Source organism: Mytilus galloprovincialis, chromosome 2 (assembly GCF_965363235.1).
Source record: "Mytilus galloprovincialis chromosome 2, xbMytGall1.hap1.1, whole genome shotgun sequence".
Taxonomy (NCBI): Eukaryota; Metazoa; Mollusca; class Bivalvia; order Mytilida; family Mytilidae; genus Mytilus; species Mytilus galloprovincialis.
In genome coordinates, this window is record NC_134839.1 from 87,778,824 (window position 1) to 87,795,643 (window position 16,820).

General features: G+C 32.7%; 1 long non-coding RNA gene across 1 annotated transcript; it reads left to right on the forward strand.

The window, feature by feature from the left end:
* Positions 1 to 4,106: 4,106 nt before the first annotated feature.
* LOC143064738 (uncharacterized) lies at positions 4,107 to 12,458 on the forward strand. Its single transcript, XR_012975314.1, has 3 exons — positions 4,107 to 4,167; positions 8,735 to 9,054; positions 10,286 to 12,458. It is a non-coding gene; the product is annotated as an uncharacterized LOC143064738 (long non-coding RNA).
* The last annotated feature ends 4,362 nt before the right edge of the window (positions 12,459 to 16,820 follow it).

Consider the following 16,820-nt stretch of genomic DNA (forward strand, 5'->3'; position numbering starts at 1 on the left):
TTTGGAAAATAGGGGGAGGGCAAAAAAATGTGCCCTGTCCCTAAGTACCTTTGACTTTTGATACCTCTCCTGAAATTCTCTGTATAGTAATTAAAGTATATTATGCATGTTCATAGATTACAGAAAACCAGAAGGTATAAAAATCGGTATTTGGAAAATAGGGGGAGGGCAAAAAATGTCCCTAAATACCTTTGACTTTTGATATCTCTCCTGAATTCTCCAGTCAGTATATTTTTTTTACAGTTTACATACGCTCTATTTCCCCGCGATTTCGCGGGTGTGTTCTAGTCTTATTTAACGTTGATGGCAATAATTAAGGGCATACGATACAGTTACAGGGGAGGTAATGACGTTGCTAACGTAAAATGTTATTTTCGCGACGTCAAACTATGACATATCGAGAAAAGATGCATTTTTCGACTATTTTTTATCATTCAAATTGATTTAATTTGAAAACGAGTGCATGGACCCCTATTTTTTAAAACGACATTTTGTTTCATTTTGCAGGGAGATTATGTGGACCAAATTTTATAAAACTGTAAATAGAGGATTTTATCTAATTTTGATAAATATACAGCAAAAAAATGCGATTTTTTCTTAATTCATGACCATTTGATAAATATGAGTTATTTCTGAATAAAAAATGCATATTTTTTTAGGATACTTATAAAATACAAAAATTACAAATTATCTAACAAAAAACAGTTTGTGTTTATCTTTTAAAACAAAAAAGTTATGGCTTTCTTTCGAAAGGGAAAATACGGCCACAAATCCGAATTTTGAGCAAATATACAAAATTTCGACCTCATTTAACTCAAAAAGTAGCACATGAAGGTATATTTTTTATTACTGATTTGATTTAAGCTGGCAAAAACTAGCCTATATGGAAATTTTCATCAAACTGTAAATACAGGATCAAAACTGTATAGTATGCCCTTAAATCTCAACACGATTAGAACTTTCAGAACTGAGGTTATTATGATGCGTTGACACAAATTTGATAATCACGTAGTATCATTACTATGTACACTAGTAACTACGTCATATCATGTAGTATCACTATTATGGGCTCTTTTTATTATGTCCTCTTTTTATTATGTCCTATCATATAGCACCATTACTCTGAGCTTTAGTCATTACGTTCTATCATGGATTCTCATTACTACGAGCTCTAGTAATTATATCTTATCATGTAGTATTAATACTCTTGTGTCTGACATTACTTTTAGCTCTACTTTACGTACTATCATGTACTACCACTGATCATTCTCCCATTTTTGTGTTGTTTATCCTAATTGTGACTTTTTAACTGAGTTTGGATTTGCATTGCGAAATGGTGAAAAGAGGTAGATACACCTCCCATATCCCTGCCCTATTCCACTCCTTTAAGAAAACATGTATCCTTCAGTTTGTGTTTGTAACCATGATTTATTTTAAGCTTTAGATGTATATCAGTTAGAATATTTGATATAAGTTCTTGTTATTATGGTCTATCAGATAATTCCAATGTTCTTATCTCTTGTAATAAGGTTCAATCAGGTAGTATAATTGTTGTAAGCTCTGTTCATTATGGTTCATCAGGTAGTACCACTATTGTGATCACTTATTCATCAGGTAGTTTCTTTGGGGTCCTAATTGATAATAAAGGTGTATTGGGCTCTTGTTACTTGGCTCTATTGTGTAAGCTCTTGTTTATCATATAGAATCTTTGTTATAAGTTCCTGTTATTATGGTATCTTAGAAAGTACTATTGTTCTAGGATTTTGTTATTATCTATCATGTAGTATCATTGTTTTGAGCTCTTGTTATTATGGTCTATTATGTAGTATCATTGTTTTGAGCTCTGCTTATTAGGTATAAACTGTTACGAGTTTCTGTTTTTAGGATCTATTAGATAGTACTATTGTTCGGCCTCAACCTCTGGATAGCAAACCATAAAACTTATATTATTCAAATAGCTATTCTTTCCTTGACCTAGTTCATTTAATTCTATAGACCAATCTAAGAAATTATTTTGCTCACTTATGATTTGGTATTATATTTCAAACGTGTTTCATTGCAAATAATTTTTCTTATTTAGATTTTATTATCTTGTTTTCTTAATACACACGATTCAAAAGATATTATTAACGAAAGTCTGTAATCATTTTTTTGTTCAATTTATAAGAAGTTACTATTTCACAAAGTATACGTACTTGTTCCTTTTGAAAGGTCTTATATCTACCCATTAGATCGCTGTCTATTGTATAAGTGAATACAGAGATTTATTGTGTTATCTACATATAATTGTTGTAAGTAGATACATAATTATTGACTCCAAAGATTTTACTTTTTTCGACAAATATAATGATGTTGTTTTTCTTCAGAATGATGATATTTCAGAAGAGAACAGTCAATAATTTAATATGATTTAAATACATAATTAGCGGTTATACCGTATATAAGATATGGCTAGACTTTTAGATGTGACAATTTGTTTTAGTATGCACATGTAGCAGATCCGTCGTAGACTTATTGTCACTGTCTGGTAGTGGTAAGTTTTACTTATTTTTTATCATGATATTGCAAGACAAATGTTAATCATGTATATATTAAATTACTGCCAATATATTATACGGTTTACAAGGTATTTTTATACATACACGTGTTCAGCTTTAATTCATCTAAAAATTGATTAAAATTATCAGAAACTCCTGTAAAAATTAAACACATTTTTCTTAATTGTTTTTAGAGGAGATAAATAGAATAGTTTCACCAATAGCTTTTAATACAATGAAATGATGGCTCCATGTCAACGTGATAGTAACCAAACGACAAAAATAAAATTGAGCTATCAAGAGGGCTACACAAAGTCTTTTATAATAGACATGTGCCTATAAAATATGTCAAGCTTTAAATCTTGAGATAAATAAAAGTTGGGGATACAATTTATATCAACAATCATTAAAATTCTGCCATTCAAACCCGATTCTCAAAAATACCGAAAAAATAATTCAGATATGATAAACAGCTATCACCAAGTTCGTTACCTAGGACATGAATTGAGGATGTATCAGGGTAAACTGTTTTTTAAAGAACTTAAATCAAGATGTCGTTAATGGAATTGAATAACCTGCAGATCTCCAGGCATAAATTACATGAGGTGTATTATGCAAATCCTTTAGGAATTTTTTGTCCTCAATGCTCTTCAACTTAGCACTTTATTTGGCCTTTTTAACCTTTTTATCCGAACGTCAATTATGAGTAGTTTGTAGACGAAACGCTTGTCTGGTGTACAAACTGGTAATCTCTAATAAGTTTATTATGATTGCAAACAACATTAGTACTGAACCAATTAAATGATGAAATAGTATTTCTTTTTTCAACTGTCCATTGCAGATTCAAGTTGGGAAGAAAATACAAACTAACAGTATATGAATTCGTTGTATTGCGTGCATAATCCGAATTTTTTCTTAATTAATTTTTCATTAATATTTTTTTTGTAAATAGTTATCAAAGGTACCAGGATTATAATTTTGTACGCCAGACGCGCGTTTCGTCTTCATAAGACTCACCAGTGACGCTCATATCAAAATATTTATAAAGCCAAACAAGTACAAAGTTGAAGAGCATTGAGGATCCAAAATTCCATTAACAAACTTTTTTCTTAATTATCTAGTTGATAATAATTATAAATGCTTCTTGATTCATGTATGTTAAATGATATATCGGTTTCAAAGAAAATATGTATAGAAAGAGTTCACCGATTTGAACGCATTTTGTAGAAAGGAAGAAAAAGAAACGAATGTCCATCGCTTTCGATTTACAGTAAGCGTTCGACCTAATAAAGTTTTTCAATTAAATGTTGTCGATCTAAGCGTATTATCGCAATCAATATATATTACTGCTCGATGAAATATTGCTTGCAAACTATCGATTGATTGATTGATTTGCTCAAGTTCAGTGGGAAAAATCAAGGCCGTAATCTTTTGCTTTTCAACAGACTACAATAAGTTGAATAACTAGATGAACTCGTTTTGTGATTTATTGTATATAAGAAGGGTACAATGAGTAAAGTTATCTTACACAAGACGGAACGCGAGAGTAACTGTGATATTTTCTTTTCAGGTTGCAACTAGTAATCACGAAGAGTTAACATGTTGGGAATAATCATGGTTATATTTTCATGTAAGTTACAGAATACAAGTTACAATTTACATTACAGTAAATGAAATTCGTTTGGTCCTATTGGAAAATGCCTTTCAGATAGAAAGTCCAAACAATTTATTTCAGCTGTATATGTTTGAAGGTAAATGAAAACTCTTTGATCAAGGACAGGGTAACGCCTGTTACGTCTAAAACTGATTTAACGCAGTCTTATATGTATATAAAAAAAAACAGTCACAAGTAAAGGCATACTTTTACGATACGTAAACGGAGATAAGGCGTCTTACAATAGCGGAGTTGTAAATGTTGAACCTGAGGGACTATACCTAATATAGTATAAATATCGGTACAAATAAATTCTTTATCCCAAATTCATAACCAAGTATGAAAGTTTGGATCAAAACCAATTCTTCCAAAACAAAAAATAAAAGTAATTTCAGATTAAAACAGCCTTTATGCACTTATACATGAACCTTTATTTTGGGACGACAAGGCTGTTGATGTTGATGAAGTCTTTGTACCTTGTTTTTTTTTTGGGAATAATGATTGTTAAATTTGTATTGGCAAACATTTTTGAATCGGAATCAATAACACTGCAGAGTACTTTACGATCAGTACTTATTTCTATTGACCTTGTGGTAATTGTTTATCTTTTTGTACTCCGTGTCGATCTGGAAAGTGAAGAACTTTCCAACAGATTTTTACAGTTTGTTCTGATGATTTTGTACTGTTTATTTTACCATGTTCGGGGAAGGTTGAGAGCTCACAAAAATGTTTCGCCCGTCCCATTCTTATGTGTCTGTCTCAAGCTTCAAAGCTGCACTCCAGAAGACGTTTATTTATGTCCGTAGTACAGTGTACTATTTGGGTTTTGCATTGATGTTATAGAACAGGCCGTTGGTTATGTCTTTTTGATTGTCCCCCTTTTGTCATACGGGGTCTTAAAGTTCACAGGTATGAATTTTGATCATTTATGATATCGATGATCTAAAGTCGTCAGTTTCCGGTGGTCCTTTGGTCTATAAATTTTTTGTTCATAGGCAATCATAACATATCTATTTAATGTACATACATTGAAAACGTAAAAAGCTTAAAACACACTTCGGACTGTTCAAAAGCAATACTTGTTTCCATTAAAAAAAAAATTACCGACTGTGAAAGAGCTGTTTAGCCAGTCAAGGTCGTTAAAAACTTCCATCATCATAAAAAAAAACTAGAGATAAAATTGAGAATGAAGATGGGGAATGTGTCAGAGAGACAACAACCCGATCATAGAACAGACAACAGCAGAGGGTCACCAACAGGTCGTCAATTCAGCGAGAAATTTCCGCACCCGGAGGCGTCCTTCAGCTGATCCCTAAACAAATATATAAATATAATGTAAGTCCCAACTATGTATTGGCTTCCGAAGCTACACAAAAAACCTTACAAATATAGATTTATTTCATCTTCAAGCCATTGTTCCACTACTAAATTGTCTATTCTACTTACTAGTAAACTTGGTACAATAAAAGACCTGATAATAAATTGTTCAAATAAGGCCTTTGAAAATTGTGGAATTAATAACTTTTGGAGTGTCAAAAGCTCGTTGGAAGTACTTGATAAACTTAAAATGGCATGCATATATTGGTGATTTTGAATCTGTTCAAAGTTTTAATTTTTCTACCCTATATACCACTTTGCCTCATTTTCTTATTAAGAAAAAAGTCACATCCCTAATTAAATGGGCATTTAAAAAGTCAGAATGCGAGTGCGTATGTTCAAACTCTTTTAGGTCATTTTTTAGTAGCAATAAACAAAAGAACTATGTCAATTGGACATGCTTTGATACTATATATGCGTTTGAATTTTTACTTGATAACATCTTTGTTCGCTTTGGAGTTTCTGTATGTCGTCAAGTTATTGGAATTCAAATGGAGACTAACTGTGCACCACTTATTGCGGACCTGTTTTTGTATTGTTATGAGTTACAATTTATGACTAAAATTAGCAAAGACCCATCGAAACAATATTTGATACAAAAATTTAACAATACTTTTAGATATTTGGATGATATATTGACTCTCAATAATGACGACTTCAGTATGTATACTAAAGAAATTTATCCTGTTGAACTTACTTTAAATGAAGCTAATACATACAATGACCACTGCCCTTTCCTCGATCTTGATGTCTATATCATTAACGGGAAGCTTAATACAAAACATTATGATAAAAGAGATGATTTTTCATTTCCTATTGTTAATTATCCATTTTTAGATGGTGACGTTCCCTTGTCAACATCTTATGGTGTTTATATATCTCAACTTGTACGATTCGCTCGTGTATGTAACAACATATTAAATTTTAGCGAGAAAATTTATGTATTACTGAAAAATTATTACACCAGGGTTTTTGATATCACAAACTAGTCAAAACATTTACTATATTTTATCATCGGTATAAGGAAATAATTCGTAAATATAACTTAACATGCACACATCTTATACGTTCAGGTATTTCACATCCAATCTTTTATAGTAATATTCTTAACAAAGCACAAAAATGTCAGTATTAATCTCAAAAGCTTACAAAACTTTTAAACAGACTTATTAAGAAGGGATATAGTTACGATACTGTTGTCAGGTCATTAAAGATTGCATATTTTGGCTTTAATATTGATTCACCTATAGGGTCTTTGCATCGGAACTAAACACATTTATTTGAAAAACATTTGTTGGCATGACACGGGTTGTGTTCTTCTCATATATTTTATGATAGTATGATACTAAACCCCTAACGGGAGGGATTGTACCTGATATTCATATGATGAAGACATCATCTTTCAATCAGTTTATTTGGGGTCTAGAGCTGGCATGTCAGTTAACTGCTAGTAGTCTGTTGTTATTTATGTATTATTGTCATTTTATTTATTTTCTTTTGTTACATCTTCTGACATCGGATTCGGACTTCTCTTAAACTGAATTTTAATGTGCGTATTGTTATGCGTTTACTTTTCTACATTGGCTAGAGGTATAGGGGGAGGGTTGAGATCTCTTAAAAATGTTTAACCCCGCCGCAATTTTGCGCCTGTCCCAAGTCAGAAGCTTCTGGCCTTTGTTAGTCTTCTATAATTTTTAATTTTAGTTTCTTGTGTATAATTTGGAGTTAGGTATGACGTCCATTATCACTTTACTAGTATACATATTTTTAAGGGGCCAGCTGAAGGACACCTACGGGTGCGGGGGTTTCTCGCTACATTGAAGACCCATTTGTGGCCTTCGGCTGTTGTCTGCTCTATGGTCGGTTTGTTGTCGCTTTGACACATTCCCCATTTCCTTTCTCAATTTTATACTAGTTCAGTGATAATGAACGCCACACTAAACTGCAAATTGTACACAAGAAACTTCCCCTATACCTCTATCCGATGTAGAAAAGTAAACGCATCAATACACACATTAAAATTCAGTTCAAGAGAAGTCCGAGTCTGATGTCAGAAGATGTAACCAAAGAAAATAAACAAAATGACAATAATACATAGATAACAACAGACTACTAGCAGATAACTGATATGCCAGCTCCAGACTTCAATTAAACTGATTGAAAGATTATGTCTTCATCATTTGAATATCAGGCACAATCCTTCCCGTAAGGGGTTTAATATCATACCATCATAACTTACATGAGAAGAACATAACCCGTGTCATGCCAACAACTTGTTTTTAAATAATTTTTTTTAGTTCCGAGGTAAAGACCCTATAAGTGATTCAATATTAACGCCAAAATATGCAATCTTTAATGACCTGAAAACAGTATCGTAACTATATCCCTTCTTCAGAAGTCTATTTAAAGGTTTTGTTAGCTTCTGAGGTGAATACTGACATTTTTGTGCTTCATAAAGAATATTTCCATAAAAAATTGGATGTGAAATACCTGAACGTTGAGCTATATTTACGATTGATGTCCTTATACCGATGATAAAATTTAGTAAATGTTAAGTTTTGACTAGTTTGTGATGTCGAAAACCCTGGTGTAATAATTTTTCAGTAATACATAAATTTCTCTCGTTAAAATCTAAAACATTGTTACATACACGAGAGAATCGTACAAGTTGAGATATAAACACCGTAAGATGGTGACAAGGGAACGTCACCATCTAAAAATGGATAATTAGGCATAGATTACCTTAGCCGTATTTGGCACTTTTTTGAATTTTGGATCCTCAATGCTCTTCAACTTCGTACTTGTTTGGCTTTATAAATATTTTGATATGAGCGTCACTGATGAGTCTTCTGTAGACGAAACGCGTGTCTGGCGTACTAAATTAAAATCCTGCCGTACCTTTGACGTAACTAATAACAATAGGAAATGAAAAATCATCTCTTTTATCATAAATTTTAGTATTAAGCTTTCCGTTAATGATATAGATATCAAGATCGAGGAAAGGGCAGATATGTTTTCTGTAGCTTCGGAAAGTTTGATATGTCTGGCTCCTCTAGGGCTTCCCATTATGTTACATAGGATGAGCAAAAATCCGATGTCTCATTTGATGATGGCGAAAATAAAATCGAGACACAAAGTAATGGGTAAAATACCTCATTAATTACAGATACCATAGTAACAGTAAACACCGAAATTTGGTCAATAGTGGAAAATAATGAATCAGCCAATGGAATGACACCATCAGATGTTGCTGCTAAGAATCTCCCAAAAGACTGGATTCTGGGTGATAAGAATAATTCAAAAGATTTTTTGGATTGGAATCAAGACAATGTAACCATATCAAATGTGCTACAAATCTCAATTGACGACATTTTTAACGATATTACTGTACCAAATGGGAGAGAAATTGACGGATCAATGGAATTAGGTACAAATGGTTCAAATTCAGGAAATCTGTTTGATGATCAATATACAACTATGCCACAGGTAAGGATAATACAAAGTATAATTGTAATGGTATTTAGACATGATTTATGTACACGAGATAAATCTTACACTGCATTTCGTTCATACGACACAAGTTTCCAATAGAATATTCTTGTGAGATCTTTAGTTTGCATAGATAAAACATATACAACGTCAGTCCCTTTGCGTGGTTTTTTCTAAAGTTACTGGTAAAATGTCAAATTTCTACCAAAATGTAAGATTGCATTTCAAAAATACGATTATTTATTTAGATAATACACAGAGAACTTGATTACAATTTTTTGGCCTTTTCAACAATAAAAAAAATTCTGAAATGTTGCTGATTTAATTCTATCAGAATAGGTGAACGTTTGTGTAGAAAGCACATAGAATCGACGAATAAAGTTTTGATATTTAAAACATCCAAAACCTGATATAATGCCACATGCATATGAGTGAACTTAATATTGTGTGCTTAAGTCTTATAACATCGGATCTAGATAGGCTAAATGGTAGTTTTTTTTAACATCAACATCAATGTTATACCTGTACAAAGTCATACTTTCTGGAACATCTTTTGTTGTGTTTGTTACTTTCTCGGAGTAGGTTGTTAATGGTAGGGTTTTTTTGTAAAGTTTTATTCAAATTCAATATTCCATATACACAAGTTCTAGTGAGCTTTTCAAATCGACAAAATATATCTAACATACCAAAGTCATGAAAACAACACAATTCTAAACAGTGCATAGTTAGATACCATAGAGGAAATATAATAGTTAAAAGCACAATATGCACAATATAGTACATTTGTATATTCTTAAACATAGCACTAGTTAAAATATATGCACAGCAGATTATAGCAATTAAAAAGGCTAAACAAATCAGATAGTCACACAAAAAATAGAAAAAAGCCCAGGCATAAAAAAACTACTAGTAGGGCATGAACTGTTATTTGGATCCCATGTTTGTACCATTTTTTTTTAAATGGTCAAAATTTGTTTCCATTCTACAATGGTTCGACAGCTCTTACCCGATTTGTGCAGCATTATAGCGGAATGATCTTAAAACATACCTGGTAGTTCTGACTCTCGGGAGTACGGCTGATTCCTGTTAGCTTAAAGCATGCTTAATATTTTTGATATCAAATAAATCATAAGATAGCTTGTTCTTTTTTTTTGTTAATTATTGTTGTCCGTTTAACTGTCTAATATTTTTTGATTATTCGTATTCATTATTTTTGTTTATTTTGAAGTGTCCAGTGCTTACTGATATATTAACCAGCGTGTTTGTCTTCTTATTGGAAAATCCACCGAATGCATCATCAATACAGCCTGGAGATGAAGATGGAAAAATGATTTTCAACCCTGGTGATTTACCGGACGCTGCAATAGATCTTCCCCCTGGAGTTGATTTACCGGACGGGGCAATATTGAACCCAGGGTTGGTTGGTGAGAATGGTGATATTCCGGGAGACGTAGAAATATACAATACTGCAGAACAAACTTTGAAAAATGATATATTTCTACTTAGTGATACTTGTAATAAGATTTTTTCGAGATCTTGGGTCAAGTCTCTTTACTTGTTTCTTGTAACAACATGTATCATATTGGCATTGGCTGGGTATATTATGTTTATTCTTCTTCCAATGCAAAAAAAGGAAATATTGTCACCTATTTTCATAACAATACGATCATTTATGTTAGTTGCTTCAATCAAAGTATTGTTGTTTGCTTGTGAAGGCATTCCAGGTTGTAAAATATTTCCATTTGAATTGTCAACTAACCTGCAGTGCTTGTTCATGCATATTCGGCAATACACCGAGAATTTGTTAGTCACACATGTGTGCTTGTTGTCATGCCAGTCTCTCTACAGGACAGTGTTTAAGACGGGAGAGAACCTCAATATGAAAGTTACCCGTATTTCGTTGGCATTCATATACATAGGATTCGCAATTTTAAGTATGATGTACGCCTTTATAAATATCAGAACTTGCGATGAAAATTTAAGTATGACTAGCATAAGTGATTTCATTTTCTTGAACGCATTGTGTATAACCTTAGTTGTTCCTGTTGCTATAGCATATGCGACAAAACCCTTGAAGGCGTTTAACAGTTCCCAGCAGGGAATTCTAAAAACTCAGTCACGGATGTCTTTGACTATGATGGGGTGGTATGCTACAATGTATTGTCCATGTCAAGCAATGATTGTAGGCTTAGTTGTACAAAACTGTCCTAATGAGATACCACTGATGTTTGTAAGTTTCTTAATCGATTTACTAAAGGTGTTGTTTTTGTCCCTTTTTCCACTTATTTTTTGCCTGAGTATTACAGATCTTCGACAAGCATTGTCATCAAAATTGTGTGCATGTTTATACAAACAAAACCCTAGTTTAAAACCGTCTATGGAATTATCTACCAAAAGTTAAACCTACACAAAACATTAAAAGCTCTTTCACAATCTATCTACCAAAAGTTAAACCTACACAAAACATTAAAAGCTCTTTCCTAATCTATCTACAAAAAGTTCATCCTACACAAAACATTAAAAGCTCTTTCCCAATCCATCTACAAAAAGTTAAACCTACACAAAATATTAAAAGCTCTTTCACAATGTATCTACCAAAAGTTAAACCTACACAAAACATTAAATGCTCTTTCCCAATCTATCTACAAAAAGTTAAACCTACACAAAACACTAAAAGCTCTTTCACAATCTATCTACCAAAAGTTCAACCTTCACAAAACATTTAAAGCTCTTTCCCAATCTATTTTCCAAAAGTTAAACCTACACAAAACATTAAAAGCTTTTTCCCAATCTATCTACCAAAAGTTAAACCTACACGAAACATTAAAAGCTCTTTCCCAATCAATCTATCTACCAAAAGTTAAACCTACACGAAACATTAAAAGCTCTTTCCCAATCAATCTATCTACCAAAAGTTAAACCTACACAAAACATTAAAAGATCTTTCCCAATCTATATATCTACCAAAAGTTAAACCTACACAAAACATTAAAAGCTCTTTCCCAATCTATCTACCAAAAGTTAAACCTACACAAAACATTAAAAGCTCTTTACCAATCTATCTACCAAAAGTTAAACTTACACAAAACATTAAAAGCTCTTTCACAATTTATCAACCAAAAGTTAAACCTACACAAAACATCAAAGGCTCCTTCCCAATCTGTCTTCTTTCATATGTTAATATTAATTACAATGCTTGAGCAAACGTTTATACAAACAAGGCAAGACTGAAATGAGCCAACCAAAGTCGTTATCTACAAGCATTATGAAATTATCTCTAACATCGAATAAATGATAAATGTTGCTGTCATACTTTCCGAGAATTAAGAAATAGTAAATAAAATCTTGCTACTAAAATACAAATTTAAAAATTGCGCAAATGATTTTTTTTAAACTTTAAATAACTACTAGAACACACCCGCGAAATCGCGGGCATTCAGAGCGTAGTTTAAAGTATGTAAAGTGTTGTTGGAAGAATTTTGTAAAATACAGAATGACTGGAGAATTTCAGCAAAAGTATCATAAGTCATAGGTTATTGGGGACAGGAAAATGTTTTTTTACCCTTCACCTTTATTTCCAAAGTTCCCAATTTTTGGTTTTCTATCAATTTCCATATGAACATACATTTAGTATGTTATGAACATTTATTTAAGTAAGGAGCCTGTAATTCAGTGGTTGTCGTTTGTTTATGTGTTACATATTTGTTTTTCGTTCATTTTTTGTACATAAATAAGGCCGCTAGTTTTCTCGTTTGCATTGTTTTACATTGTCATTTCGGGCCTTTTGAAGCTGAGTATGCGGTAGGGCTTTGCTCTTTGTTGAAGACCGTACGGTGACCTATAGTTGTTAATATCTGTGTCATTTTGGTCTCTTGTGGAGAGTTGTCTTAACATGGCAATCATACCACATCTTCTTTTTTTTTTATGTAATCAATGAATTTTGTAAAAGATTTAATGACTGGAGAATTTCAGAAAAAGTATCAAAAGTTCACATGAATAATTTTAGCGCTTATCTGTATATTATGAACATTCATTACTATATAAATAAAGCGTATTTACTTTCAATTCTAAGTTTACTAATCGATCCATGGTGATCATTGATATAGTGTACAGACCCTCTCTATTTAATAAACTCTGTGACCGCCGTGGATAGTAAACTTGAAAATGATAGCAGATAAAATTCTGAAAATACACTTTATTCGTAGTATATGTATGTTCAAAGTATAGGGAAAACGGTAGTATTTAATTTTCCCAGCATTAGGTTGGCCTTTTGTGTACCCCATTAGGTTGGCCTTTTGTGTACCCAAGGCAGGTGAAGGAAGTCAAATTAGGAGCGCTGTGATTGGATGTAAGGGTACAATATATTTTTTATTTATCTATGAATAACTGCAGTGTGTATATTTACAATATAAATTTAAAAACCTATTGAAATATTTTCTAGAGAATTATTCGAAAAGACTTGCAAAATTTCATAAATTTGGTGCAAAATGACGGTGGGCATGGATAACATAAACAAGCTCCGTTGGAAGTTGGTCATGATACTATTCAGCTTTAATTTTTAAAACAGAGTAATAAAGTACTAACACAACATATAACTGTTTTATCCAGGTTTTTATCTTAAAAAGTGGTAAATTTAGAAAATGTTAACATTGTCGCCTATGGCAGAATAAATAGTACCGTTTTCCCTATACAGAAGGAAGTACACCACTAATTAATGGCCCCATTGCTTTCTATGTTAAATTCCTCAATTTCGAGTGGTCACAGCTCTTTTATCTTAAGTTCAAATAAAGTGACAATCATTGCATGTCAAAGCAACAGCTTCTGGTGTCATGTACTGAAAAAATCAACATACCTTACATGGCATATAAGAAAGAACTGGTTCCCGGAACTTCGGATGTACCAAAACAGGTACTTCCGATCTGACAAAAAGGCAAAATGTACCCTCCTTTTTAAATTTCATGCCATTTTTTTATTATTCAAATTTATCAGTCAAAAATTGTTCTGCAATGATCACCAGTCATGCAGCTTTCATTTGATACCAAAATTAATAAAATATTCTAAATATTTTGAAAGTTATGTCCATGCGTAGGAACTATTTTGTGTTAAATATGTACTACTTTCTGGTATGTGCTTTCTGGCCGGTCCTGAATTAGTGGTGTTACACCAGAAATACGCAAACCGGAAGTCTAATCTGACTTAAAATTTCGTACAATGACGGGACAATATCCGGATGCCTTTTTTCTCGTTTTTCTCCTAAAATAACTCAATCTGAATAATCATATGAATGGATGACAAATGCGACTATGCACTGTACCTATAGGACACAGAGGCGTGTTGATTAATTTGTTCTGGAAAGAAGAGAAGCGACACCAAAAATGAGGTCTTCTCGTTTAATAGTATAGATTTTTATAATACCTTCCAAATTTTCTTCCAGAGAAAATGTTTTTGATATTCAGTGAAATTACCATGTCAATAATACATGTTTACAATGTATATAGGATCAACAAATTTGTTTTCGCTGCAGAATATTTAAACATCATGGCACGCCACATCAGTCACCATATATTTTAGCCTGTAATTTCAGACTCACACCTGACGTGATTTAGGGGTTTGGCCAGAATGACATGCTTTTGTTAACGGTCGTACCCTTCACCTATAATCATTTACTTTTATAAATTGTGACTTGGATGGAGAGTTGTCTCATATGCACTCATACCACATCTTCCTATATTATTATTATTATTATTATTATTATTATTGTCATCATCATTTCACACTGTATTTAAAAATAACTATTATTACTTTTAAAAATACCTGATTGACTGCCTTTGAAAATTCATTAAACAAATTTTTTCTGCAACAGTTTAATAAAATGACAATTTCATGTCGTTATTACATGCAATTTGTTTTCGATTTTTGATTCTACAAGTTTGTATTGATATGTAAAAAATCAAAAACTGTACCAATTTTATAAGCATAAGACAACCTGTCTTCATTATACTTCTTTTACTATTTATTGTTATCATATTCATGTTACGTATTTTCTATGTAAATATAAATATTTCTGAATTATCCTTGTTATAAATCATTTACATAAGAAAAACATATTATTACAGCATTATGGTAAGGCAGCTATTACATTATTTTTGTACCAAGGTGATGTAGGAATGGCTTTCAATCCGCCTAACAGGGATGTGCTTCAAGCACGAAAACTCATTCAGCAGGAAATTGACAAAGAACAATTAAAACTGATTCATGTACTGCACATGATTTTCAGTCACCATCAGCAAGGAATTGTTTTTAATTCGCTGTTTGTGCGTGGTGTAGTGGTCTGTTAAGAGTGCGCTATATACCCCAACACTGCCGTCTTCAGCACTCTATGTTTTCTGTAGGAGTTACCTCACCCTTAACTTCGGAACAAATGTTTTGATCCTGGAAGTACAGGAAGGATGTTGCAGATTCCTATTCTGGATTTCCCTCGAGTAGTCTCCAGAATCCTTTCCCTGACATAAGCGGATGTTTTGAATCCGAGTTTTCCTTCTCCTAAATGGGCTACCCTCAAATTTGACGAGCCCGATCTGCCAAGGCTATCTGGTTTTGAGGCGCCAGTGGCTCGCCTTCGCCCTTTTCCCAGTCAGTTGAAACAGTTCCGCCAGGTTTACAGGTAATAAAGCACTCGTGAAGGTTGGAGCGGGACTTTGGTTGTCAGAGGCTGTACGAGACGCATGCCGAAAAGAGCATTTTCATGGAGTTGAGAGCCTATTTCCCAACTTCACTCCTTGGCGTAACAACAACACTTTTTTGAACCTATGTTTTTGATTCACCAAAACGATGTCACAGTGTCTCAACTCATAAAAGAAAGTTTTTCGGTCTTATAACATTTATTTACTAGAATAATCGTCTAATCTGACAATCTAGTGACTGTCTGACTGAATCTGGATTCATACAGCAGGTGATGCCTGTAAAGCAGGAATCCCTTATCTGTAGATGAAGCTGTCCTTGTCCCATTACCTCCTGTGTTTTTTTTTCTCTCACTTTGGTGGTACATTCAATTGATTGTTCTTTGCTTTGCAGCCATATAAATTTAACATTTCTGTTGGATCTTATTTATGCATGCTTCCTACAATAACAGAGCCTCATATTCTTCAAGAAACCGAAGTGTTTGATTTTTATGTTTATGCAACATACTTCTCTTTATACACACACTATTCAGAATTATCAGAAAATTTTAAAACACGTGAAGGATATGAAAATCCCAGTCAGTAAAGCATGACTAATGGCACTGCTCTGACCAAAACTGAATAACAATAATGATTATTCAACAGCATACCATATATGAATAGTAAAGCATTCATGTATCTTTATAAAAACACCTATAATTAGAAATGTTCAAAAGTTTCCAGATTCAAGACTGAGAATGTAAGGCATCTTACAGTGCATGTAATCAAGCTGCACGAATGCTGATACAACTGTAAATATAACTATTGCAACATTAACATATAAAGATATAAACCCAATCGGAAAACGTAACATTCTGTGTTGATAAGGTATAAGTTAGCAAAGAAGGCCCATTCCCTGAAGACAACACAAAATTTCTACTAGACTGTAAAAGATACAATTCAGTTATCAAACTGATAATTGACAATTATAATCACTCATTTAACTGGTGCCAAGACAGAAGCAATAGCTGCTTATTGGATTACTTAAAAACAACAGAAATTCTGACTGGTAGAAATAAATATTTTTGAGATTGGTTTGTTTGA